Source organism: Poecile atricapillus, chromosome 13 (genome assembly GCF_030490865.1).
Source record: "Poecile atricapillus isolate bPoeAtr1 chromosome 13, bPoeAtr1.hap1, whole genome shotgun sequence".
NCBI lineage: Eukaryota > Metazoa > Chordata > Aves > Passeriformes > Paridae > Poecile > Poecile atricapillus.
Window position 1 is genome coordinate 3,251,152 of NC_081261.1, and position 24,000 is coordinate 3,275,151.

At 44.0% G+C, this 24,000-nt stretch overlaps 1 long non-coding RNA gene across 1 annotated transcript; it reads right to left on the reverse strand.

Annotated features, from left to right (window-relative positions):
- Window positions 1-3,918: 3,918 nt before the first annotated feature.
- LOC131584067 (uncharacterized) lies at window positions 3,919-17,362 on the reverse strand. Its single transcript, XR_009278651.1, has 3 exons — window positions 17,321-17,362; window positions 9,398-9,449; window positions 3,919-4,086 (listed from the first exon to the last, which is right to left on the reverse strand). It is a non-coding gene; the product is annotated as an uncharacterized LOC131584067 (long non-coding RNA).
- Between the last annotated feature and the right edge of the window lie 6,638 nt (window positions 17,363-24,000).

The window sequence follows — 24,000 nt, forward strand, 5'->3', positions numbered from 1 at the left end:
GCAGGGATTGGACATCATTCAACAAAAGTAAAATTAGGATGGTATGATATTCCCCAGGAAAGCTTTTCTGCATATTTATAAATCCATTTAAATGAGAAAAATACACTCTGTGAGTATAATGTGCAGTAAGAAGAGCAGTGTTTTACCACCTGATATCATACGTCAGTTAAGGATCATTACAGGGTGTCACAGACCCAACCTCCTTCCAGAAATCATTCAATTCATGTAGGCAAAATTGAAAAAAAAAAACAAAACCAGAGATTTAACTTTCTCACTCATAGTTTGCAGCCAGAAAAAAAGGCAAAATTCACTGCAAGACCTTTTCATTTCAAAGTCCCCTTAGGTAACTTGAAACCCCCAGTATTGAGCAGGATGTGGAAAAGAAGCTGCACATCAGCTGTCATTGGAGAAAGGCTGAATAATCTGAACGGATTCACCAGCCCCACTTTCCCACTCTGACAGCCCCAAAGCTGCCCTGTCACATCAAAATTCCCACATCCTCTGTGTCTCACTGAAAAACCAGGAATAAACTTGGAAGAGGAAATTCTTTCTGTATTCAAACACTGAAGAACAGGGGGGGAAATCACATCAGCCTGCACAGTTCTGCTTTATCTCCGTGTTCCCTGGTGCATCCCATAATCAAACACAAGGCTTAGTCCACTCCAGCCTTTTGTTTCATTCTTCTGAGCACATGTAAATAGTTTCACCTTTCATTATTCCAGAATTAAGCAGATCCTCAGTTGACTGGAAGCAGCTTTAATCTTATTTTGATATTTCTCTAAGCCAGGAGCAAAAATTAAGCATCATTTGGGACACTGTGGTCATAACCCAGTTTGCCAGTGGACCCAGGCAAAGTGTGTGTGTGTGCACAGCAGGGGATCCTTAAGGATAAAAGAGTATATTTCAGGGATGATAAAAGGATGGGGTTTTATCTTCAATTTTGGAAGCCTGAGAGGGACCTCTAATAAGTCTGGCACGTCTCTGTTGCTCTGCCTGCAGGCACTCACAGCCTGGCTCTGCCTTGATCTTTTCCCTCTCCAGTGCAACTATTTTTCTCTTTCTAACCAGAAGTATGTGAATCAAGTGCTAAACCCTGCTGAGATCTCTTGCATCTCCTCTAAGTCCTCCTCCCAGGAGCAGCAGTTTTGCTGCAGTGATGTCAGCTGAGGTGAGACGGGCAGAGGACTTTGCAGGATCAGAGCTGTGACATGGATGGATGGATGGATGGATGGATGGATGGATGGATGGATGGATGGATGATGGATGGATGGATGATGGATGATGGATGGATGGATGGATGGATGGATGGATGATGGATGGATGGATGGATGGATGGATGGATGGATGGATGGATGGATGGATGATGGATGGATGGATGGATGGATGGATGGATGGATGGATGATGGATGGATGGATGGATGGATGGATGGATGGATGGATGGATGGATGGATGATGGATGGATGATGGATGGATGGATGGATGATGGATGATGGATGGATGGATAGATGGATGGATGGCTGGATGGATGATGGATGGATGGATGGATGGATGATGGATGGATGGATGATGGATGGATGATGGATGATGGATGGATGGATGATGGATGGATGGATGGATGGATGGATGGATGGATGGATGGATGGATGGATGGATGATGGATGGATGGATGGATGATGGATGGATGGATGATGGATGGATGGATGATGGATGATGGATGGATGATGGATGGATGGATGGATGGATGGATGGATGGATGGATGGATGGATGGATGATGGATGGATGGATGGATGATGGATGGATGATGGATGGATGGATGATGGATGGATGATGGATGGATGATGGATGGATGGATGGATGGATGATGGATGGATGATGGATGATGGATGGATGGATGATGGATGGATGGATGGATGGATGGATGGATGGATGGATGATGGATGGATGATGGATGATGGATGGATGGATGGATGGATGGATGGATGGATGGATGGATGATGGATGGATGGATGGATGATGGATGGATGATGGATGGATGGATGGATGGATGGATGGATGGATGGATGGATGGATGGATGGATGATGGATGGATGGATGGATGATGGATGGATGGATGATGGATGGATGGATGATGGATGATGGATGGATGATGGATGGATGGATGGATGGATGGATGGATGGATGGATGGATGGATGGATGGATGGATGATGGATGGATGGATGGATGATGGATGGATGATGGATGGATGGATGATGGATGGATGATGGATGGATGATGGATGGATGGATGGATGATGGATGGATGATGGATGGATGGATGATGGATGGATGGATGGATGGATGGATGGATGGATGGATGGATGGATGATGGATGGATGGAAAAGGGGCATCAGTTGATTTTCATCTTCCTGTCCTACAGTACCCAGTGCCTGTTCTCTTAAAACACAGCAAAATAAGCACTTTCAAACAATATTTCAGCAAATTTTCCAGCGCAAACCTCAGCTGGGTGGCAGAGAATCACAGAATGGTTTGGGTTGGAAGGGATCTTAAAGATCCTCTTGGTTCCAGCCCTTCACCATGGGCAGGGACACCTTCCACCATCCCAGGTCACTCCAAGCCCCATCCAACCTGGCCTTGGACACTTCCAGGGATGGAGAATCCACAGCTTCTCTGGGCAGCCTGTGCCAGCTCAGCACCTTCACAGTGATGAACTACTGAACTGGCAAACACAGGGAATGGAAGAGCTGCTCACTACAAGGAAAACAGAAAAGCAAAAGTGCTCAGACAACAAACAGCTCAACTTATTGACACCTGAATCACGAGCAGAGCATGAAAAAAAAAGAGAATATAAAGCCCAGTTCTTGGTATTTAAAGACTCAGAACACTGCACATTTAAATACTTTTTATACAGGGGAGCTGGCAAATAGCTCAGGGTTTCTTTTAAAGTCTTCTATTTTCTGCTTCTCAAATTTTGGACACCTCCAGACTCAGGAGAGCAGAGATGGAATTTACATGAAAATTAAAGAGCATTTTACATGTTCAATCTGTGTCACTTTTGAAACGTTAGCTTCATGAGGGTGGAGGATGTTGGATTGACAGCTCTGGAGATTGGCATCTCTATTTATAGCCAAGCAGCAGGGAAAACAAAGGCAGGAGGAGGGCAGGCACATGCCCAGATGTCCTCTGGTTTCCTCCCTTCCCTGCCTCATCCCTGGGGAGCAGCAGATTTTGGATGTCCTGCTCTCCCTGCAGAGATGCCAGTGGAAAAGGGGATGAGCAGCCACTGGTCAGAGTGGGGCAGGCTCGTGTGTCCACAGGGGATCCTCCTGGGAGGAAAAGTTGGGAGAATTGGGATTGTTCAGCTCAGAGCAGCTTTGGGGTGCCCTAAATGTGGCCTTCCAGTGCCTGAAGGAGCTACAAGGAAGATGGAGAGAGACTTTTCAAGGGCCTGGAGGGACAGGATGAGAGGAAATGGCTTCACCCTGACAGAGAGCAGGGTTAGACTGGATATTAGGAGGAAGGATAATTAATGATATACAGCAATTAGTGTGGGGCAGGGGCGGTGTTCAGCACAGAGCAACAAGTTTGTCAGAAGTTCACCTGAAGCCAGGGATCAAGGGGAAATGGTAAAACTAGTAAAAATTGTCTCAATCCTGACCCAGCACTGCCTGCAGTGATTCCATCTCTACAGCCACATTTTTGGGAAGGAAACCTTGCCTGCATTCAAGACTGTGAGCGGTTGATTCGATCGTCAGCTGTGTTTGAATATCTTAACATCTCATTTTGGAGAGGCTCTTGCTTTATTTTTAAACTCTTTTTAAATTCCAAGAACAGACAATAACACCTCAATATAAAACAAAGCCATCCTTTTTTTTTTTTTTTTTGTTCACAAATTGAATCATAGAATGGTTTGGGTTGGAAGGAATCTTAAAGTTCATCATGTTCCACCCCCTGCCATGGGCAGGGACACCTTCCACAATCCCAGGTTGCTCCAAGCCCCATCCAGCCTGGTCTTGGGCACTTCCTGAGATGGGGAATTCTCATCTTCTCTGGGAAATCTGTACCAGTGTCTTATAGTGGTGAATTTCTTTCAAATATAGAATATAGAATTAAAGAGTCACTTCACCAGCAGAGATAAATGGTTCACTAAAGCAACTGAAGCAAGGTAATAAACTGAAAAAGCCTGGGGCAGTGACTGACAGAAATTGGTTAAAGACCAGACAGGGGTCATTGGACCACAGATTATCCATGCAAGAGATCTGAAGGATCTTGAAAAAGAGTTAATGGCAATGTCAGTAAAAATACTGAAACTAGAAACTGTACACAAGAGCTTGAACTCTCTTTTGAAGGGCAGAACCTTGATTACAGGAATTTTTATAATAGAGTTTGAGTTAGTTTACAAAAAAGTTGATTGAAAATATAGAAAAAGATAAAATAATAAAACTACCAGAAAAACAAAATGAGTTACAAATGAAACACAGTAGCTTTTGTTGGAGAATGTGGCTTATTTAGTCCAGGGAAGTTACCTGGCTAATGAATGAAAGGAAAATAATAGGTGATAAGGGAATCTGGGGTTTCCTTGAAGAATGTCCATCAAAAAATGTTATTAATAAAACAAAGTATTTTGAAGCACAAGGTGACAACACCATCCTGGTTGAAAACTGGTGAAGAGCCCAGTTCTTCAGCACAGAAGTGAAAAGAATTTATCTCAGCAAACCTGGAATCAGACTCTGAGGAAGGCAGAGAGCCAAGACTGGTAATTCACATCTCCCACAAAATGGTGATGTTAGCTGAAGCACCTTGGAAATCTGCAGGGCAAATGTAAAGCTGGGAAAGAGGAGTAGCCACTGGTTTTTCAGACCTCCAAATGCCACCAGGGATCAGCCACAGCACCCTGTGAGATCTGTGAATGCCTTTATCCAAAGAATTGGTCACACTCTTCCATGCCTCAGCTGCCTCAGCCTTGGGTCACAAGAAGGGTCCACTGAACCCACGTTTAGAAATTTATTTTCCACAGAACTTTGTCCTGTTCCAGCACCTGTGGGAAAGCTCTGGTGGCTTCTTTGGGATTTACTCCTGGGATTTACTCCTGTTTCAGGGAGGAAGAAAGGGAAAACTCTGCCATGTGGAAATCTTTCCATCTGGCCATTCCAGCAGCACTTGCACGAGGCTGTGGAGGGACAGGAGAAGAAGAGGGAAGGGGAAATCTCCCAACAAAACCAATGCCAACCAAATCCCCACATTAGGAGGGAGGGGAGCTCCTCCCCAGCCTTGCAGCTCAGGTGCTGCCTCAGTACAAGCCTGGCTGCCAGGGCAGGTGGCTTCCCAAGCAGGCAGGATAAATAAAAGGTGATCTGTCAGACTGTGCTTTCCCTCCACGGGTTTGGAAGGAAGGCTTTTAGCGCTGTGCTGAAGGCAGCAGTGACTGTAACACTTGGTGAGTAAGAAGTGTAACGTTAGCGTGAAAACCAGAGCCAAAGAGGGGAAGAGGAAAGAGAAAGCGAATGAGTCAGAAAAGTGATTGCAGGGGCGTATCAATATTTATAGCACAAATCCCCAGGCTCCAACTGACTCTTATCTAGTAGCACAAAACAGAATTTTTTCATAATTTTTTTTTTAACACTAATCAGGAAATCTGTTTGACAACAATAAGCACCTGTTGATTCAAATCTTGTGCTCTGCACAGCTACACCAAACTCTGAAGATTATTTCCTGAAACCTTAATATTTCAAAGTGAAAATGTTTTTTGTAATAGCTTACTAAAGGTCAAATCCCTTCATGTTTTTACAGCCTACCATGGCTGCTTGTAGTGCATTTTACCTCTTCGCTATCCTGCAACTAAGGCAAAAGAAATCATGAAATTAGACAGATGAATGTGTCATTTGTCTTCCAGATTCCAAAAGTCCTTTGAATTTCAGAGTTGAAACAATTTCAGTTTGGTGAATCTGTTGCTAAGCAATTGAAGCCATCAAATTTTAAATCTTGAATTATTATCCTTTATTGTCTGGAAATAGGATGCAAGTGAATGGATCAAAATGTGAGCTGGTATGTTCTAGTTCCAGCTCCCAGGGGCTCCTCCCAAGCATCACCATGATCCATGCTGCACATTTTGCAAAGAGCCAAATTTTCTTCACATTGAGCTATCCTTTTCCAAAAAGCATTTTCCAAAGAGTCTTCTGAGAGCATTGAAGCAACTTGGATTTATGAAATATATAAATGTACCATCGAGCAGGTTAAACACTGATAGCAGCACTTGGCTTATAGGCAGGCATTTTAAAGAGTGGAGAAAACAAATCCTCACTTCCAACCATTCTCTTTTCCCACAAATGAATGAGGTTTTTTTGCTTACAACCACTAATGATATACTATGCTCTGGCTGTGTTCAGAGCCATGCTTTGTTTCCTAAATACTCTTAATTCTGTTTATTACCCACAGACATTTAATCACCCCTGGCTTAACTTTCAAAGCACATTATCATCACTCGTTCACGTAATCGCTTGGTTCAGACTGGGTTTTCTGCAGGAAATTGTCCTCAGGCAGTCTGATAAGTTTGGACAACCACTGATGGAAGCCAGCTTGGGAATTATTGATTGCTGGTATTTTCATACTGTGCATATTTGTATTTCAGGTTGGTAGGGATGTGGGGTTCTGTGCTCTGGAAAGATTTCTACCAATAAGAATATAATTGGAAGAAACAAAGCATATTAACACACCTCATATCATTTTTCTGGGTTGAACCAGCTTTAAAATACAGCTCTTGGTTGTAGAAATACTTCTGGAAAATAAAATCAGAGTGGATTTTGGTTTCCTTTTAATGTTTTAACTAATTTCAAGCAGATATGCAGAAACCTTTGATGTCACATATAAAAAATGCACAGCATCAAAGAATATTAATCTGCACAGTAATTGCAGTTCCTAAGGAAATAATCTGATAGAAGTGAAACCTCTGTTAGATACATTTTCCATCTGTTCACCCCTGCAAGGGACACAGAACTCCTCTTCCTATAGGAATTTTCTTTTAGAGTTAAGAGAAATATTCAATTGTTTTGGCATCGTCTTCCTCCTCCTTTCTGTCTATTCAAAAATAGCAATGCATGAAGACCTCAGACTTTTTGGAACTGCAAAAGATGAGACTAAACAGAGGTTCAGAATCAGTCTCTTCTCAGCCATAGACCGAGGGGATTTATGTTTATTGATTATGTGAAAAACATAAAGAATTGAGCAACAACTGAGCTGACAAAACACCCTGTGAACGTAGGTCATGGACTGTTAAATCAATGGATATTTGAATATTGAACTCTGGGAAGTTCTGGAGGCAAAACCAACCAACCAAACACACTGAAGGCTGCATCTTTTCAACAGACTCTTTTCCCCTATCCAGGGCTTTTTAAGTTGTGCTGGGGGAACAGCATTTCCTTCCAGCACAATCAGCAGGTGAAGGCCAAGATCAGCATCTTTAGGAGGGTTTTTCAGGATGCTGTTGTTTCTCTTTCCCTTCTGTGGAAGCTTCTCCCTGGCCCCCTGACAGGTTTTAGCCCTTCCACCCTGACCCACAGACACTCTGAAGTGGCCCATGGGTGTTAAATTGTCTCTGGACCATCTCGAATGGACCAGACCCAGTTCAGTTGTAAATTATATGAGGAGTGGCTGAGGGAGTTGGGGTTGTTTAGCCTGGAAAAGAGAAAACCTGGAGGAACCTCGTGGCTCTGCACAAGTCCCTGCCAGGAGGGGACAGCCCAGGGAACAGGGACAGGAGGAGAGGGAACGGCCTCAGGCTGGGCCAGGGGAGGCTCAGGGTGGACAGCAGCAGGAATTTCCCCATGGAAAGGGAGCTCAGGCACTGGAAGTGCCCAGGGAGGGTTGGATCCCCATCCCTGGAGGTGTCCCAGGAAAAGGTGGAGGTGGCACCAAGTGCTCTGGTATCATTGACAAGGCTCTTGGACTCAGTGATCTTAAAGGGTTTTTTCCATCCAAAATGATTCTGCAATTCTGTGAACTTATGGCGAGAGTCACCCAAAAGCAGATTCAGTGAAATATATCTTTTAAGGAATTGACAGTTCAGTGTGGAAGTATTGCTGGGCTGGTTCCAGCTGATCAGATGGATCGATGGACAGCGATGCTGCCTGGCAGAATGATGAGGCTCCATCTCATCACCACCCCTGCGTAGGTACAGGCTGCCTACCTACTCACAGCAAGAACATTTCTCAACAGGACCCTTATTTAAAAAAAAAAAGTATTAAAAATTTGAGTTTTTTTCTGTGGAGGCTTTCTCATACATCCCTATAATAACACTATACATAATACATGTGCTCTGTTGCTTCATTTTCTTTTACTTTTGATAAAGTAGGTTTACTAAAATCTGAAATTTAAATATTTATACTGTAGGCTTTTTGATTAGCATATTTTGAAGCTAATCATAATGGGGCTCAGCTCATTTAGTGGATGTGTCAGTAAAATGAATAATGAATTCAGTGACAGGGGTGAAGAGGAAAGGAAGATAAAGAAGTAATTTACACTTGTGAGAAGGATAATGTCTGTTACATGGGGACAGATCTACAGGAAGTTAAGTCGGAGACAGTTCTTGCTCCCTTTCCAATTTGAGGAACAATTTTTCGGAGAATGCACATTTGGAATATGAAATATCTTAACCTAAAGTTTAAAACTTCCACTAAAATGGTTTTCAAAGTTTCCCTTAAGTTTAATGGGAAAGGATTTGGATTCTTTTAATGTTTGGTACAAAGCTGATCACAGGGAGAATTTAAATCCTGGTTTGAAAATACAAGGGGATGCAGCTCTCAGGATTTAAAATACCAGCCTTGTGTAAATCCAAAAGAGATTTATCCAACTGTTCTGTTATCATCAATACATCTATATTATAAATATATGTAATCCTGAACTTTCAGAGGTCTTGTTTGTTTATTCTGTGCAGCCACAAAGGTCAGAGGATGATTAGGAAGCCAGAACTGATATATGTGCACGACTGAAAGTACTGAGCTTTGACAGAAATCTCTGCCATCGTGCAGTTTGTCACAAAATGATGAGAACAAGCAAAACAGAAGTCAGCTAAACAGCAGAGAAGGATTTATTTTGTTTCATCTTAGATGACTGTGACACATAACATTTTGTCTCAGGCAGTCAGCCCTGACAAAGAGCATCTCCAGAGCATCATCCACCCAGACTCCTGGAGAGGTCACTGTTCCATGAGGGGATGGGTGCTGGTATTGCCTTGTTTGTTATCAACCATTTCTTTGATTTATTTTTTTTTTTCCCTAAATTTGCCAAATTCCATGTGGGAACATGAAAGGTTTAATTATGGAATGATAATTTCCCCAACCCATCAGATCAAGACCATGTTGTACAAGATCTGCCACTCAACACTAAAGCAAAAAACTCTTCACTTATATCAACTGAAAGCACTCACAAGTCAGAGAGGAAAATTCACTGGTTTGGCTAAAAAAAAAAGATACAGAAATGTCAAAACTCAAAAAAGAATTGGTCCTGATATTTCTCTAATGAAAGACATAGGGGCTTTTTAATATGAAAAACAATGCATTTAGAAATTAACTTAAATACATTTTAAAGGAAGGAATCATCCCTAAATAAAACAAACTCATGAATGCACTGTAAAAGGGTCAAATGGGAGGCAGTTTTTCAATCCAAACTTAATTCCACTGGTTTTGATTCCATCCAAATCGTATTTGTAACGTAATTAATGAATTAGTTTAGCCAGGCTGCTGAGCTGGCAGCGTGACAAGCTCCATTCAGAAAGTCACTTCATTCCTTTGGGTGAGTTCAGCATCAGGAGCAAACTGCAGGGCTGGTCCTGCCAATGTGACGCCTGAACAAGGACAGATTCTTGAACTGGCGTGATGGCTTGGCCTTTTCAGGCTGTGATTTATCCCAAAACAATTCTGGCAGTGAGAGCCATGGTTGGCTGTCACCACATCCATTGCCTGGCATCACCTGAATTTGGGTTTTTTTCCCATCCTTCGCTCTCGTTTCCCAAGCCAAGCAGCTGACACCTCTGATGGGCCCTGGCCACACTGCAGCCCCTCTGCTCTCCTCAGCCTTTCAGCTGGCTTTGAGCTCCATTTAGAACCCTGGTCCTATGTAAAAATCCTTAAATTCTTCCCAAACAGAATTTCCAGGTGGGAACAGAGGTGGCGTTGCATTGCAGGAAGCTTTTCATTGCAAACCTGATCAAGCCACAACTGATCTTCCCCATGAGGAGGAAATCCAATTATCCTGTATTTTTAAAAGTGGTGCAAATCATTAATTTCTAAACACTTCTTTCTGTAACATTATTCAGAATATATCTTGGATCTATTTAGAAGACCAAGGGGATAGATTATTATGTTCTTATGAAGTTTAATGGAATCTGAGCACCTAACTCCCAAAGGCTTCTTTGACAACTGCATTCAAAGTCATTTACCGAAGAGATCTTTTTAAAACAGTTTCTCTAGTCTACACTTGATATCTTTCTCCTTTCTTTTTGTTGTGGTGGCTGTTATAAATAGGCAGTGGTTTTTATGAGCCTCAGCAGACCAAAAATGATCTTCCAAGAACTCACTCACATGTATTCACATACTTAAAAAACCCTAAGATTTTCTTTAAAAGAAATATTACCGGTATTTCTGCATGTCTGCAGATAGCGAAAATAAACGATTTGCAGCAAATTGTGTTTTCAGGGAGGGATAAAGGGGCAGAGGAAAAGGATGAGAGGACTGGAGAAGTGATAAACATTTCAAGAATTCCTGTTATGGAGCTCTAGAGAAATACTTGTCTATCCCAACACAAAATGTCATCAAACTAAATTTCTTCAAGGGTTGATTGTGCAAGACAGTGAGAGAGTTAAAACTCCACTGAGATAAACCAGAGACTGTTTGTTCTCTAGCCTCTCCACCATATGTTGTCAATGAAGGCAAAGGGCAAGCAGAGCAGCTAAAATAACCCTGAAATGCTGTGGCTTGTACTCACACCTCCAAAAGTGATTTATCTGATGGGCATTTCAGTTATAGCAGTAGAAACAAAAACTCTTCCAAAATATGGTGGTGTCAGCTGGAGAAATTCCAGGACTAAGCCAGAGGAGAAGGAGATGAAATCGAAGGACAGGTCTAGCTGTGAGTAAATAAATAAAAATTTTTAAAAGATTATAAGATTTTCCTGTCTGCACCTTTGTGGGGGCTCCTCAGAACTGTGGCTAAACAAAACCTGGGTTATCCTAATGCATGCCCAACCTGGCCTTGGACACCTTCAGGGATGGGGCAGCCACAGCTTCTCTGGACACCCTGTGCCTCACCAGCCTCACAGGGAACAATTCCTTCTGTACATTCAACTTAAATTTCTCCTCCTAGAGTGGAAAGCCCTTGTCCAGTCACTCCAGTGCCTGAAGAATTGCCCCTCTCCTGCTTCCTTGCAGGCCCTTCAGGCACTTGAAGGTGCTGTGAGGTCTCCACAGACCCTTCTCTTCTCCAGGCTGAACAGCCCCAACTTTCTCAGCCTGTCCCCATAGAAGAGGGGCTCCAATCCTCTTCCCAACTCCACAGACTCCTCTGGACTTTCCCCAACAGCTGCACCTCCTTCTCATGCTGCAGGCACCAGACACTCATCCTGCAGCCTCAGGATTCCAGGTGGGTCTTGGGAGAGCAGAGTAGAGGGGGAGAATCACCTCCTTCCAAGGATCCACCCTCCAAACCAAGCCGGGGCAATGCTGCTCCTCCAGACCCTTCTCCTTTAACACTGATGACAGCAAAAGCACACTGGGATGCTCAGAATTTTTCCCAGTCCGAAATCTCAAGTTTTTCCCAGCAGCTCTACAATTTTGCCTCGTGTCTGACAAAAAAGTGGAACAGGAACACGGCACTTGAGCAATACCCACAGGGTAATCAATCACTGTGGGTGGAGATTGAAAACAATCTGGCCTCCCACAGGAGGTTCAAAGCCACCAGCACCATTTATGGCACATGTTTTATGCATCTGTTATTCCGTGGTGGGAAGCCATTCAACAGATGGTTTCATTTTCACTTACATTAGGTATATAAAGTTGGTTGCTTGTTTGTAACAAGTGATAATCGAGCCTGAGCTATAAAAATAAGTGTATTGATGCCACCCAAAATTTCCAGTACGTGCTTGCTACTACTTTAAGGAGGGGTGAGGTCCCAGATACTCAGTGTTGATAGGGTTACAGGTTTCAAGTTTTTCCAGAAGCTTGCAATTTTCAAAGCTCAGTTATTCAGCAGGGTCAGTTAGAACCCAGGAGGTGCAGTGACAGGATGTGAGGAGCATCACCTCCAAGTGTAAGTGGCCAAATCAGATCTTTATTGTGTTCATTTATTGCTTGAAAAATGGATTTTCAAATTATCTGAAAACTGAACAGAAAGGACTTCCAGACAGAATCTACATGGATTTAATGTGAGTTTACAACTCAGGGAGTGCATAAGTGTTTGAAAGCCACTGGGTCATGAGCAATGAAAGGCACAAAGTTGAGAGGCTTTTCCAAATTTGCAGTTATAATCAACAGTGAAAACTGAATATTCTTGATATTTCTGTAAGCCCCAAATTCCTTTGAAATTCTTGTCAAAATTCACATTCTCAATGACTGTGCCTTAAGTGAATGTTTTGTGAAATTATTCCCTACTGCCAGCAGCTTCCCACCTTCCAACATCCCTTTGATCAGGTAACACAACACAAGGAGAACTTTCTGACCCCCTGCTCACTGATCAAGCTTTGTGCCTTTCCATCATGCTCACTTCTTCCCAAAATAAAGAATCCAGATATAAATTCCAGGAAAAAAGTTGTAACTATGATTTAAAAAAAAAATAGAATAAAAAAGTTAGTTTATGTTAACATTTTAAGTAATGATTTGCACATAATAGCTGAAATGACAGAGCTGAGCTGGAGCAGTTTCTGAAAGCAGATGTTTCAAAAGCAAATGTAAAAAGTGGATTTATGGTGGCCTTGGGGGAAAAAAGTGAAATATTTCTGACAGTGATTGTGTAGCATTTTTCTAACATTGTTTTCGCTTTCTTTTTCTTTTTCCTTTTTTTTTTTTTTTTTTGCCATTATCAAGTTTCACTCAAGATAAAAATTTCTATTGCTTGAGGGAACAGACAGATAGGCATTAATGAAAAAAAGGGAAAGATGAGCAGGTACAGGCACATGGAATTAAAAGGGACCTCCCACCTCCTCACACCATTTCACCCCCTAACCTTCACTGGGCCAAGAATTCTGTCTTTTGAGCAAACCATTCCCATGGTTTGTTGGGTTTGAGGTGTTTTTGGTTTCTTTCTTGCAACATTGCCTGAAACGTTCAATTCTGCTGGAAAAAATGTTGGTGTTCTTCTGTGACATTTCCTGGGCTGCTTGCCTGGAAGGCTCTGCTCAATCTCACACTCTGCCCGTGGGGAGGGAAGGGAAGGGAGCTGACAAGCCCTGGGGAGGGAGAAGAGCTGGCAGCAGGGATGGGGCAGGGGGAGGAAGGCTGGGGTGGGAGGAGGAGGAGGAGGAGGAGGAGGAGGAGGAGGTAGAGGAGGAGGAGGTGGAGGAGGAGGAGGAGGGTCTGTCATGAGCCTTACAGCTTCCCCCAGAGCAAAGCCATCCATGAAAGCTGAAGCCCTGAGCTGGAATGTCAAAGGAAGAGGAAACATATTTTGGTTTCTTCAAAACAGCCAGAGACTCGCTCAGGGCTGCTGGTGCAGAAGAAGACAACATTTTTACCTGGAACAATTTTTCATAAGACTTCCCTATCTCCAACCAAAACTCATCAAAGCAAGGCCCTCTTTGCTCCCCCCACTTTTCACAGCTCTGGTTCCTCACTTGCCCTTCATATTCTAATCTCATATTGAAGCATCTTCCCTCTCTCTTGCCCGCTAGCAAAGCACAGGTTATTTTTATATCTCCCAAAGGTGCAAAGCATTGAAAATCACAGACCAAGACTTCATTTCTCCTGCCTTGTTAACTTCTCTAACCACAGTTAAGCAGCTCCAGGGGAAGAGCCTCCAGCCCCTGCAGCCTGGCCAGAGCTGTTTCCTGGTTTTATCCCAAATTATTGCTCACAGACCCTCTGTAAGCACCTTCTGCCACCTCAGGTGGTGCTTCCATATCCCTGACAGCACATTTCTGTGCTGCCAGATCGCCCAGCCATGCAACACACTCTGGATGAAACGGGGACATCCAAATGCTTTGGACAAGGTGTTAAGTTTCCCAAAGCCCAAAAAAAAAAAAAATCACATTTTCCCAGTTTTGTAGCTGTGTGCTTATTCTGCATCTCTTTTTCACAGGGGCAGATTTTCAAAACAGCATTTTTGATGCACTTTTATTTTTTTTCCGTGCCAAGAACACTGTCACCAAGACAAGGGCTGAAGATTTCCTTTTTTTCCTGGCTATGAACTGACTAACATCTTTCAGGACCAACACATTCCTAACCTGTGCTTTCTCATAAATTTCTGTGCCCATCTCTTCCAGCCATATGTTCAGAGGGAGAAGTTACACTTAGAGGATTTGCATTTGGAAAACAAGGATTGTTGTTGTTGTTGTTGTTGTTGTTGTTGTTGTTCCCTTGTTGGCCCAGGATCTGAGGGTTCATTGCTGCCCTGGCTGCAGACAGAGTGGGGATGGCAGAGCCAAGGAGGGGACAGGAGATTGTTCTGCAGGGGACAGGGTAGCAGGACCAAGGGTGACAACAGGGCAGCACCCCCAGCTAGAGGAGGTACAGCCTTGGCAAGAGCTGAGAGAGTCCAGTGGCCACAGACAGGGCCTGCCACAGTCCAGAGCCCAGAAAAGTGATGGGGAACTGCAAATCAAAGCATGAGGTCAGAGCCTGTTGGCATCCTCATGGCCATGGCTGGATTTCCTGATTTCCCCATCCTGCACCCCACTTTTTGAGCCTCACCACGAGCCCTCACGCCAGGGTGGCTCCCAGGAGCTGCCTTGGCCCAGCCAGCTGGTTCCTCTGCAGCAGAAACATTTCATTCTTGAAACATTTTTGGCTGCACTTTGCCTTAAAAATAAAATGTGCAAACTCAATCTGTGTAGCAATATTGAAATCTGACAGCATCACTCTGCACAGGGCAGGCTGGTTATTAACACAACCACTCACAGCAATGATGCCACCTTTCTCTAGAAGCATTGATTCCAGGTGAGATAAAAGAGAGAGTTTGCTCTGTAATTCATATTGGCCACACATGATTTCTGCAAAGAAATGGGTGCACTCAGTGTCTGGGCAAATACATCTTCTGGTGGTGGGTATGAGGTCCCCTGTGCCAGCTCATGGCAGGTGACAGATGTGGAGCAAGCCTCTTTCAGGGCAAGGAAATTGTTAGCAGACTTCAGAGACACAGTGGTGTAAATCAGAGGTGAATCAACCGTGCAATATAAATCCAGAGAATGGCCAGGCATGGCAGGTTAATAACAGGACAGTGGCAATCCCCAAATATCTGGACAGTTCTCTGCAGTCAAAATGCCTTGAGAGCGTGGCCCAGTGGATTGGGCACACCAGAGCTTTGGACAGCAATGAAAATCTCATGGCTCAGTCCCAGGGCTGCTGCTGTGGGGAGAGCATCCAAACACTCACCATGAGCTGCTCACAGGATGGCATCCTTCTGCTTGGAGACTCCTCTCCTACAGAACTGTTATTTACTGCAAACCACCCATCCCAGCAAGACTGTTGACATATTAAATTCAGGCTTCATTTGTGTGTTGACTTGCTCAGGAGAGCTCTTTGAGAAATGACATCCTTCAAGACTTCATGGGAAGAGCTGGGGAACTGCAGGCAGCAGAGTGCGTGTCATTTATTTAGTGGAAAAAATAAAATATGCATCAAAGCATCCTCATGGAAGTTGTTAGGATGCAGCTTAGCTTTAATTTGTATGTGTAAGATGGTGGCATTTCTACACTGTCACTTCAGTAACATCACTGGCATCACTCATTATTGGCAGCTCTGAATATTTGATTACAACCTCACACTTGCCTACAACAGGCTCGGATTCCTTTGTATCCCACAGCTCAAGCAGGACCCTGCTGGATCTGTCATGGATCCCAGACCTCTAAAGAAAATTCATGGAGCTGCACTTTAGGCAGGGTAAACTCTGTGCTGTTGCTCACTGCTTAAATTAGTGACAGTCACGTACTTCATCTCAGTGGCAGGCAGTGTTAGGCTTCTTCATGTGAGCAAAACAGAAAAGCAAAGATCTGTCTCTCATTGCTGAGTAAAAATCCAGCAATTAAATTCAAGAAAATAAAAAAGATCCAACAATTGCTATGAAGAATTTCTCCCGTTCTGTTGAATATTTGTATGAGCAATTAACTGCCTTCTGCCTAAAATTCTCCTTCAAATGTAATAGATACAGCATATTTTCTCCCTTCTTGCCCCAAGCTGGTTTGTAGTGAATGATGTACATTGTAAAAAGACTGTTATTTCAGCCCAGGAGGGGCTGCAGCAAGCTGGTGGATAAAAGGATGATTTTTAAAGTCAGTTTCTTAGAAAACTGTGCTGAAAAGTACAATAAAAAAGTATATTATGATGCAATTTGTCCTCAAGATGTTCTGAGATTAAAAAAAAACACATTGTGATACTGGTTGTTCAGTTAAAGAGGACAAAATTGCACTCAATATATTCAGGAATCACTGGGTTTTTTAGAAATAAATCAACCTTGACAGGGCTGATTTATGTCCAGATTTTAATGATCTCTGTCACTAAAAGCCCTGTTCTTTGTCTGAGCTGAGTCCTCCTCAACAAATACTTCAATCAGCCTTGGAATATAACCCGAGGAGGGATGGGGTTGTGGCTGGATGCTGCTGTGTCCTCGCTGAGCAGAGCAGTCAGAGGCAGCTCCCTGGCTTTATTAACACGATAAAAGCAAATCCTGGGCATTGATTTAATGGGAGAAGCAGAGGTCAGAGATGCAGGGACGCCACAGAGCTCCTGGAGCCCTGGAGAGGGGATGATTCCCATCTGACAACGAGAATTTCCAGGGAAGATGTCCTGGCAAACCGGCCCTGTAAGAAGGCTGAGCACAGCAGGAGAGCTCAATCGTGGAAAAGGGAAATACAGATGGTTTCAACCTCCCTGGCAGGGAAGGGATGGGGGAGAAGCTGTGTGTGCACAGCAGAGGGAGAGCAGAGCTCTGGGTTAGGAAAGCAAAGGTCTGGCTGATAAAGCTTAATAGATTTGGGCAACAGAAGCAAAGGAGCTGAGCTGAGAAGATGCTGTTGCTCAGAAAAAAACCTGTCATTAACAAGCCTTCAGGTTACCTCTAAAATAGCCCACTTTTTATATTTGATGTATGAATAACCTAGGTGTTATCCAACATGATAAAACCTACCTTAATCTTATCCCCTCACACTGCAAGGTTTTGCTTCTTTCACTGTTCGGTTTTGGCTCTTTTCCCTTTATTTTTAAGTAAATATTCAACTTGTGCAGGTTTTACTTTTGCTTGATATAGCTTTGAATCTGTGCTCTGGGCAAAAAGCCACACTGACACACAAGCAGGTTAAAAAACGTCCTGTGAAAGCATTGCTTGGAAAATATCACCTTCCAACTGAAAATCTCACAAAACCAGCCCTCCTCTCTATTTTCAGGGCATTCAGAAAGGCTCGTGTTTCAGGTATTTTACATTTTACTGTATGCATTCCACATGCTTTCCATGACATACTTAAAAAAAAACAGTCTTGAGCCTTTCCTCTTTTGAGAAAAGAGCTTCATTTTGTAAGACAAAAGGTTTTGTAATTCTCTCTTCTATTTCAGGAGAATATTCACACTAAATAAGAATTCGTGCTTCTATAATCAAATCATTTATCTTTAAATTTTCTGTGGGAGGAGATCCTCATCCAGACTCAGAGCCTGGAATCTCATAAAAAATTCCAAAGGGGTAAGGGTAGCATATATAGGAAATGGTGTTTTTTATAGTTGTTTTGCTTGTGTAAGAGGAAAACCTCGGATTGCTGAGACCACCCTTAGCCCACCCAGCTGTGTTTGATGTGTTCTTATGGAAGGGGAGGAAGGGGCAGATGTGGATAAGCAGAAAATGCTTCAGCTCCTGCAGAACAGGGGGGTTCAGGTTCAGAGCCCAAAAGAGAGCATCTCTTGCTGCTGGCAGCCTGGGGTGAAACATCAACCTCCCAGCCCTGGGATCACCTAATTCAGAACCTAATTCTCTCTCCCAACTCACCAACATCACTTTGCCTGGTGGCTTTTAATATCTGAAGAAAACCCATCGGGAGTTATGCAACGTAACATATTTGAGGCACTTAAAAAGAGGTAAAGGGGGGGTAAAAAAAGAAGGAAAAGGAAAGAAAATCTTTAAAAGGAACCTTAAACCTTTACTTTGACATGAGGGAAAATTCTGAAAGTGGTTTGAGTTGAAGGATTTGCCGCATGTGTTAACAAGGCACCTCAGGGGTTACTCATTCACACAGTTCTAGTTCTGCTCCTCTGGAGAAGGGGAAGGGCAAGTTCCTGCCTTCAGAGGTGAGGCTGGACCTCCCCATGCTGTGACCAGCAAGCACAGAGCCCTGGGATCAAAGAGTGACTGAGACAGAGGTTTCTGTTTCATTTAAAACCTTTGCAGAACTCTCCCTACCCAGCCTCAGTCTGGGGACTTGGCACTGCCAGGGACAGAGGCACATTCCCTGTGCACCCTGGTGCACCGGCTGTGGGTGACTTTGTCCCCTCCAAACTGCAGGGGGCACTTCTAAACCTTCGAGGGGTTTAGAAAAATCACATCTGACTGCTTTAGCCAGGAGCTCTCCTTTTCAGCCCAACCCAAAGAGGCGTTGAGCCTGCAGGGAGCGGAGGGCAGCGAGAGCTCGCTGTGCTGAGCTCCAATCCTGTATTTTCCCAAAGTAGCCTCTTCTATTCCAGTCTTTCCTAAAGGATGAGCGCAACAGCTCCTGCACACCAATGCAGCCTCCTCTGTGCAGCACCTGGCAGGTCCCAGGGGCAGAGCAGCAGCACCTGCCCATTGCTGAGGTGGGGAGACCCACTCGAGTGTCCCACTGAGCATCTCCAGTGCCAAATCTGAGAGAGCCACAAAGACAATCAGCTCCAAACCAACCCCAAAAGATCCAGAGCAGAGCATGGACCAAGTAATAAGACACAAGAATGCTCTTTTAATTTACACAATGGTCTAATTACTGTTGTAGGGCCAGAGCAACATGAGTTACCTCTGGATGAGGATTTTATCCCAGCCCTCCTAACGAGAGCATGGCAGAGGCTGGACCAGCCAGAACTCTGCCCTCAGCCCTCTGTCTGCAGCTCCCCTTGGTGAGCAGCCCCAGGCTGAGCTCCCCCCATGCTCTGCACAGCTCACACGGCTGCTGCTCTTCTCCCTGCTGCAAATTTTCCAGTTCCTCTCTGGAATGAGCATCGTCAAATGTCTCCTCGCCTGACTCATTCCTGCCTGGAGAGGATGGCTGGAGCTCTGAGCTCACTTTCTACCTCTTGGGCTTGTGGTTGAGCCTGTGACTCACACATCACCGCCTTGGACTTCTTTGGGTTCAGGCCACTTTCTAATTTCTCTCCACAAGACTGTAAAGATTCACTGCCCATGACCCTTCCTGGAAAATTTAGTAACTTTTTTGGCACTGATCTCTCTTCCTGCTGAATTCCTTTGCTGTGTGTTGCTATTTCTTGCATTTTCAGCTGTCTGAGCCCTGTGTGAACATGTTTTTGTCTACACACACAAAACGAAACCTCTCCTCTATTATTAAAACCACAGAACGGTTTGGGTTGTAAAGGACCTTAAAACTCATCTCATTCCATGCATGGGCAGGAACACTTTCCACCATTCCAGGATGCTCCAAGCCCTGTCCAACCTGACCTTGGGCACTGCCAGGGATCCAGGGGCAGCCACAGCTTCTCTGGGCAGCCTGTGCCAGGGCCTCCCCATTCTCACAGGAAGAATTTTTTTTTATATCTAACCTAAATTTCCTCTCTTTCAGTCTGAAACCATCACTACTTTTGCTATCACTACAGTTCCTAATAATGAGTCCCTCTCCAGCTTCCTTTCCTGGCTTTTACTCTGATTTCCAGGACAAAGTGGACTTCACTGCAAACACCAAATTGTTCCAGAGACAAACTGCTGGCTTTGTTGAGTGTTTGTTTTTTTTCCAGCAGACATCCTAGTTAGCTTTTCAAGCTCTTGGTCCTGTCTGAAGATAGCCATCCATCAGGTGTGCACCAGCTGAAGAAAACACTTCAGAAGAGTATTTTGGAGACAAATCAAGCCTGTGGCCCTGCCTGAGTAAGGTGAAATATAGTTCAAGCTAAATTCAGAGGTGTGGACACATCTTGTTAGGCAAGTTCAGGGTGCAAGAGCATACAAAATTGGAAGAAGAAAAGTGAAAATACAGGTTGAAACTCTGAATACAGCACTGCCCATGCAGCCTTTTTGCATTAACTGAGAGCAACCCTTCCTGAGAATTCCCTGGGCCAGGGCAGGAGGAGGAGAGGAGCAGAAGAGAAATGGAACCACAGCAGGTCCTGTACAGATGTAGCAAAATCAGTCTCCAAGACCTAAGCTGGGACCTTCTCCTCATTCCCACCCAGAAGCTGTAGCAATGCTGTTAAAAGACAGTAAATCAATTTTAAAATACAATATGGAAGAGAAGGCAACGCTGTCTGCACAGGCAGTTGGGCAACAGAACAAGCTCTCAGCAGATCTTCCCTTTGTTAGGAAAAGACTGACAGGAGATGTGGCAGCAAGCTCAAGACCCTCAGCAAAAAGGTTCTCTTCTGCAATTTCTTGATATTCACAGCCAGATTTAAATATCACTCATTCCACAGCATTTCAACACAAGGTGCCAGTTTTAAGTGCAGTGCTATTAAAGCCAACAGAGCTGTGACAATTTATATCTAACTCACAGTGATGATACAGAACACTGGTGAAAAATGGGCAGGTGCTGTGCACTTAAGAATTCTGATTTTGGAACTATTCTTTCAAAGGGCTATTTGCTTTTCATGTTCATTTCTTCCTTCACTGGAGCCTGACGTTCAGCTGAAGTTATCTCCTCTCATTTAGGGACCAATGTATCAGAGCACAGGAAAGCTCACATCAGCTTTCTTATTACCTAGCAGAGAAAACAGAGGTTAACTGACAGCAGAATGAAGGGGAATAAAACAATTACAATATTAGTGTCTGCCTCACAGATGGGGGAGGTACTAAATAACCACGAGTCCATTACAGGGGATTTCTCAGATGCTAAGAAGGTTAAATGGTTGAATGACTTATCCAAAAGTGATTGCTTTTCTGATCCCAGGTCCCTCATGCTATGGCAACATTACCTTATTGCTTTCAAAATCACTCATGTGGCTTTTTTTTATTATGATGTGACTCTTCTGGAAGGTACCATCCCAACCATCTGGAGCCTGTCAGCTCTGCCCAAGGTATTTAAAGCTCCCAGCACAGGCAGGACAGGAAGGGACAAACAACCCCAGGGCTGTGCCTGCTGCTGGAGGGTCCAGGGAGGGGACCAAGGTTTTGTGCTTCACCCAAATCATCCAGAAGGAGGATATTCCACAGCTGTCACAGCCTTGCCCACAGCACAGGGTGGGACTCAGAAATTCGCCCCAGCTGATGGGAAATGCTCTCACAGAGCCCTTCCACTTCTCTCCCTTTGAGACTGCAGCTTTTCCATCAGCCTGGATGGTTTTTTTTCCTCCTCTCCCAAGCTTTCCATGAGCTTTAGGATGAAATAAGCAAGCCAACCTTAGCCTAGAGAAGAAAATCATGTCTGAGTTGATCAAATTGTTATGTGAGGTCACCCTGTGCGTGTGGCAGTGGAGTAGATCTTCCAGTCTTTCTCCTCTGTAGAAATCTTCAAACACTGGGGAGATGGATCAGGAAGAAAGTAAAATACATCAGTAAAGCAGAAGAAATACTTTTAGGATCTAAAGACAAACGAACTGAGTGTTCTCAGGCACATGGTGAAATTTATTGGGTTGTCCTGTGCATGGCTAAGATTTGGACTCGATCCTTGTGGGTCCCTTCCAACCCAGCTTATTCTGTGATTTGAGATTCTGTGCACTGGCATGCCTGTTCCTCCTGAGATTCCCCAGGAAATGAAAATTAATCCATTTTTAGATTCTTTCAGACACAATCCGATCCTCAATCTTAGCACGTCCTGTCTTTCTCCCTTCCATCGGCTCCATCAAAAGCCCTGGATACTTGAAATGGAAATGAATCCTGTAAAGGAGCTTTGGATTTGTCATTCAGTTTTGGTAATAAAAATCTTTCTTTGATCCTGCAAGATGTCACACTCGCTGCCTGAGCATGTCAGCAAAACCCAGTTATGAAGCTGCCATGTTTTTGCTGCCTCTCAATTCCTGTGACACAAGAAATGTATGGGATTCTGCTTTTCTAGGCTCAGATAAATATCAGCAATTTAATTTCTTTATTGAAGATTGGATTTGGAAAGTTGATGGGACCATTAGGAAAACAGGGTCATGTCAAGTGGGTTTTTTCAGTCAATTAAGGGGGAAAAAAAAGTAACTCTGACGCCTATAGGCATAAAAAAATAACAATTCTTTACCCCTCTCCACTCTCACTTTAGTACCTCAAAAAGGCCACGTCTAATTGGAACACAGAGCCAGAATGCAGCTTGCTTCTATTTCAGACCCCTTTGTACAGTACTCATCATCAGAACTCCTCTTCAGAGAGACTCATAACATCAGGGCAGATTTTGTGTCTTAATAGCACAGATTTACATTTTAAATGTACAGCATTCTGCGTTACCGTGCAATCCTGCAAAGCTGCTGCCAGCAATTCCTGCTTCAGATTCCTGCTGCAATTCCTGCCTGTGTGAGGCCTAAAGCCAGACAGCAGAAACTCTCCTCATGGTGGGCTGGGAACACGAGCTGGGAATGTTGTTAGTGTGAGGCAGAATTGGTGTGAATTCCAGCAGTGCAGGCTGACAGCCTTGTGGAGATTGTTTTCCCCCACGACTCTGCCCAGGGAAACCTTCTGGAGTCAGGTCTGGGCATCACAAGTGGGAGCAGCAACTCCCCAGCATCGGTCTGTGCTGTCAGCAGAACGTTATGAGTGGGACATTCCTTTTTTTTTGTTGCAAATTCACCAAATCCCTCGTGTCTCCCATCTTTTGCCTCAATGTGAGTTGAACCTCCAGCTGCTCATTTTCCTTTTTATTTCTGTCGCTTAAGTCCCCTCAAGCTGTGCCAGCTTTAATAGGAAAGACTTCTGCTGATCTCCTGTCCTGGATGGCAGTGCTGGAATCACCTTGGCCACACAATTGCTCATTAAACACATGCATGGAAGCAAGTGATCAGCAATATCATCCCCTTCTCACATTCTGGTGTATCCTTTTATTAAAGATCTAAAAAGCACAAATGAAACCTCTCCCTCTTTGTCTTTGTTTAATAATAAATCCTTAAATTTTGAGACCTTGTCTTAAGCTCAAAACTTCAGTGGAGGTAAGGCTGGATCCAGCTGGAAGGAAAAGGAGCACATTTGGTGGAGTGGTGAGGTTTTTTGTGAGGTGGCCACACAATCCCAAGTACACAGGAGGTGAGGTAGTTTCAGGGACACCTAAATTCCTGAAGTTCAGATGTATTTTTCCCTGATGGAACAGCAAAATCCAACAGAAGGCACCTCTAGACCCAGCCACCTGCAGAACTGTCTGCCCTGGCTCCGAAACACAGCAACCCTCGAGCTTTCCCTCACAACAGCCCCGAATTTTCATGTGGGAAACACAACTTTCCTTTTCTGCTGTTCCCTTACGCTGCACTGATTTCACTGCTGTGACTGACACTATAAAAGTTTGTAGGTTTGCCTGAGGCACAGATCCAGCACAGAAAAATCTCTCTCCAAAGGCTGAGGCTCAGCAAAAGAGATAAGTGACTGAAAAAAGGGTTTTCTGAGGAAAAGATAAGACAGTTTTAAGGTGGTCTGGGTCTCACCCCAATTGCATTCTGCTAATCAGCAGGGGAATTCAGAGATCTCATATATGTCAGGATAAACCTAATGCAAATCAGCAGGGAGTAAATTAT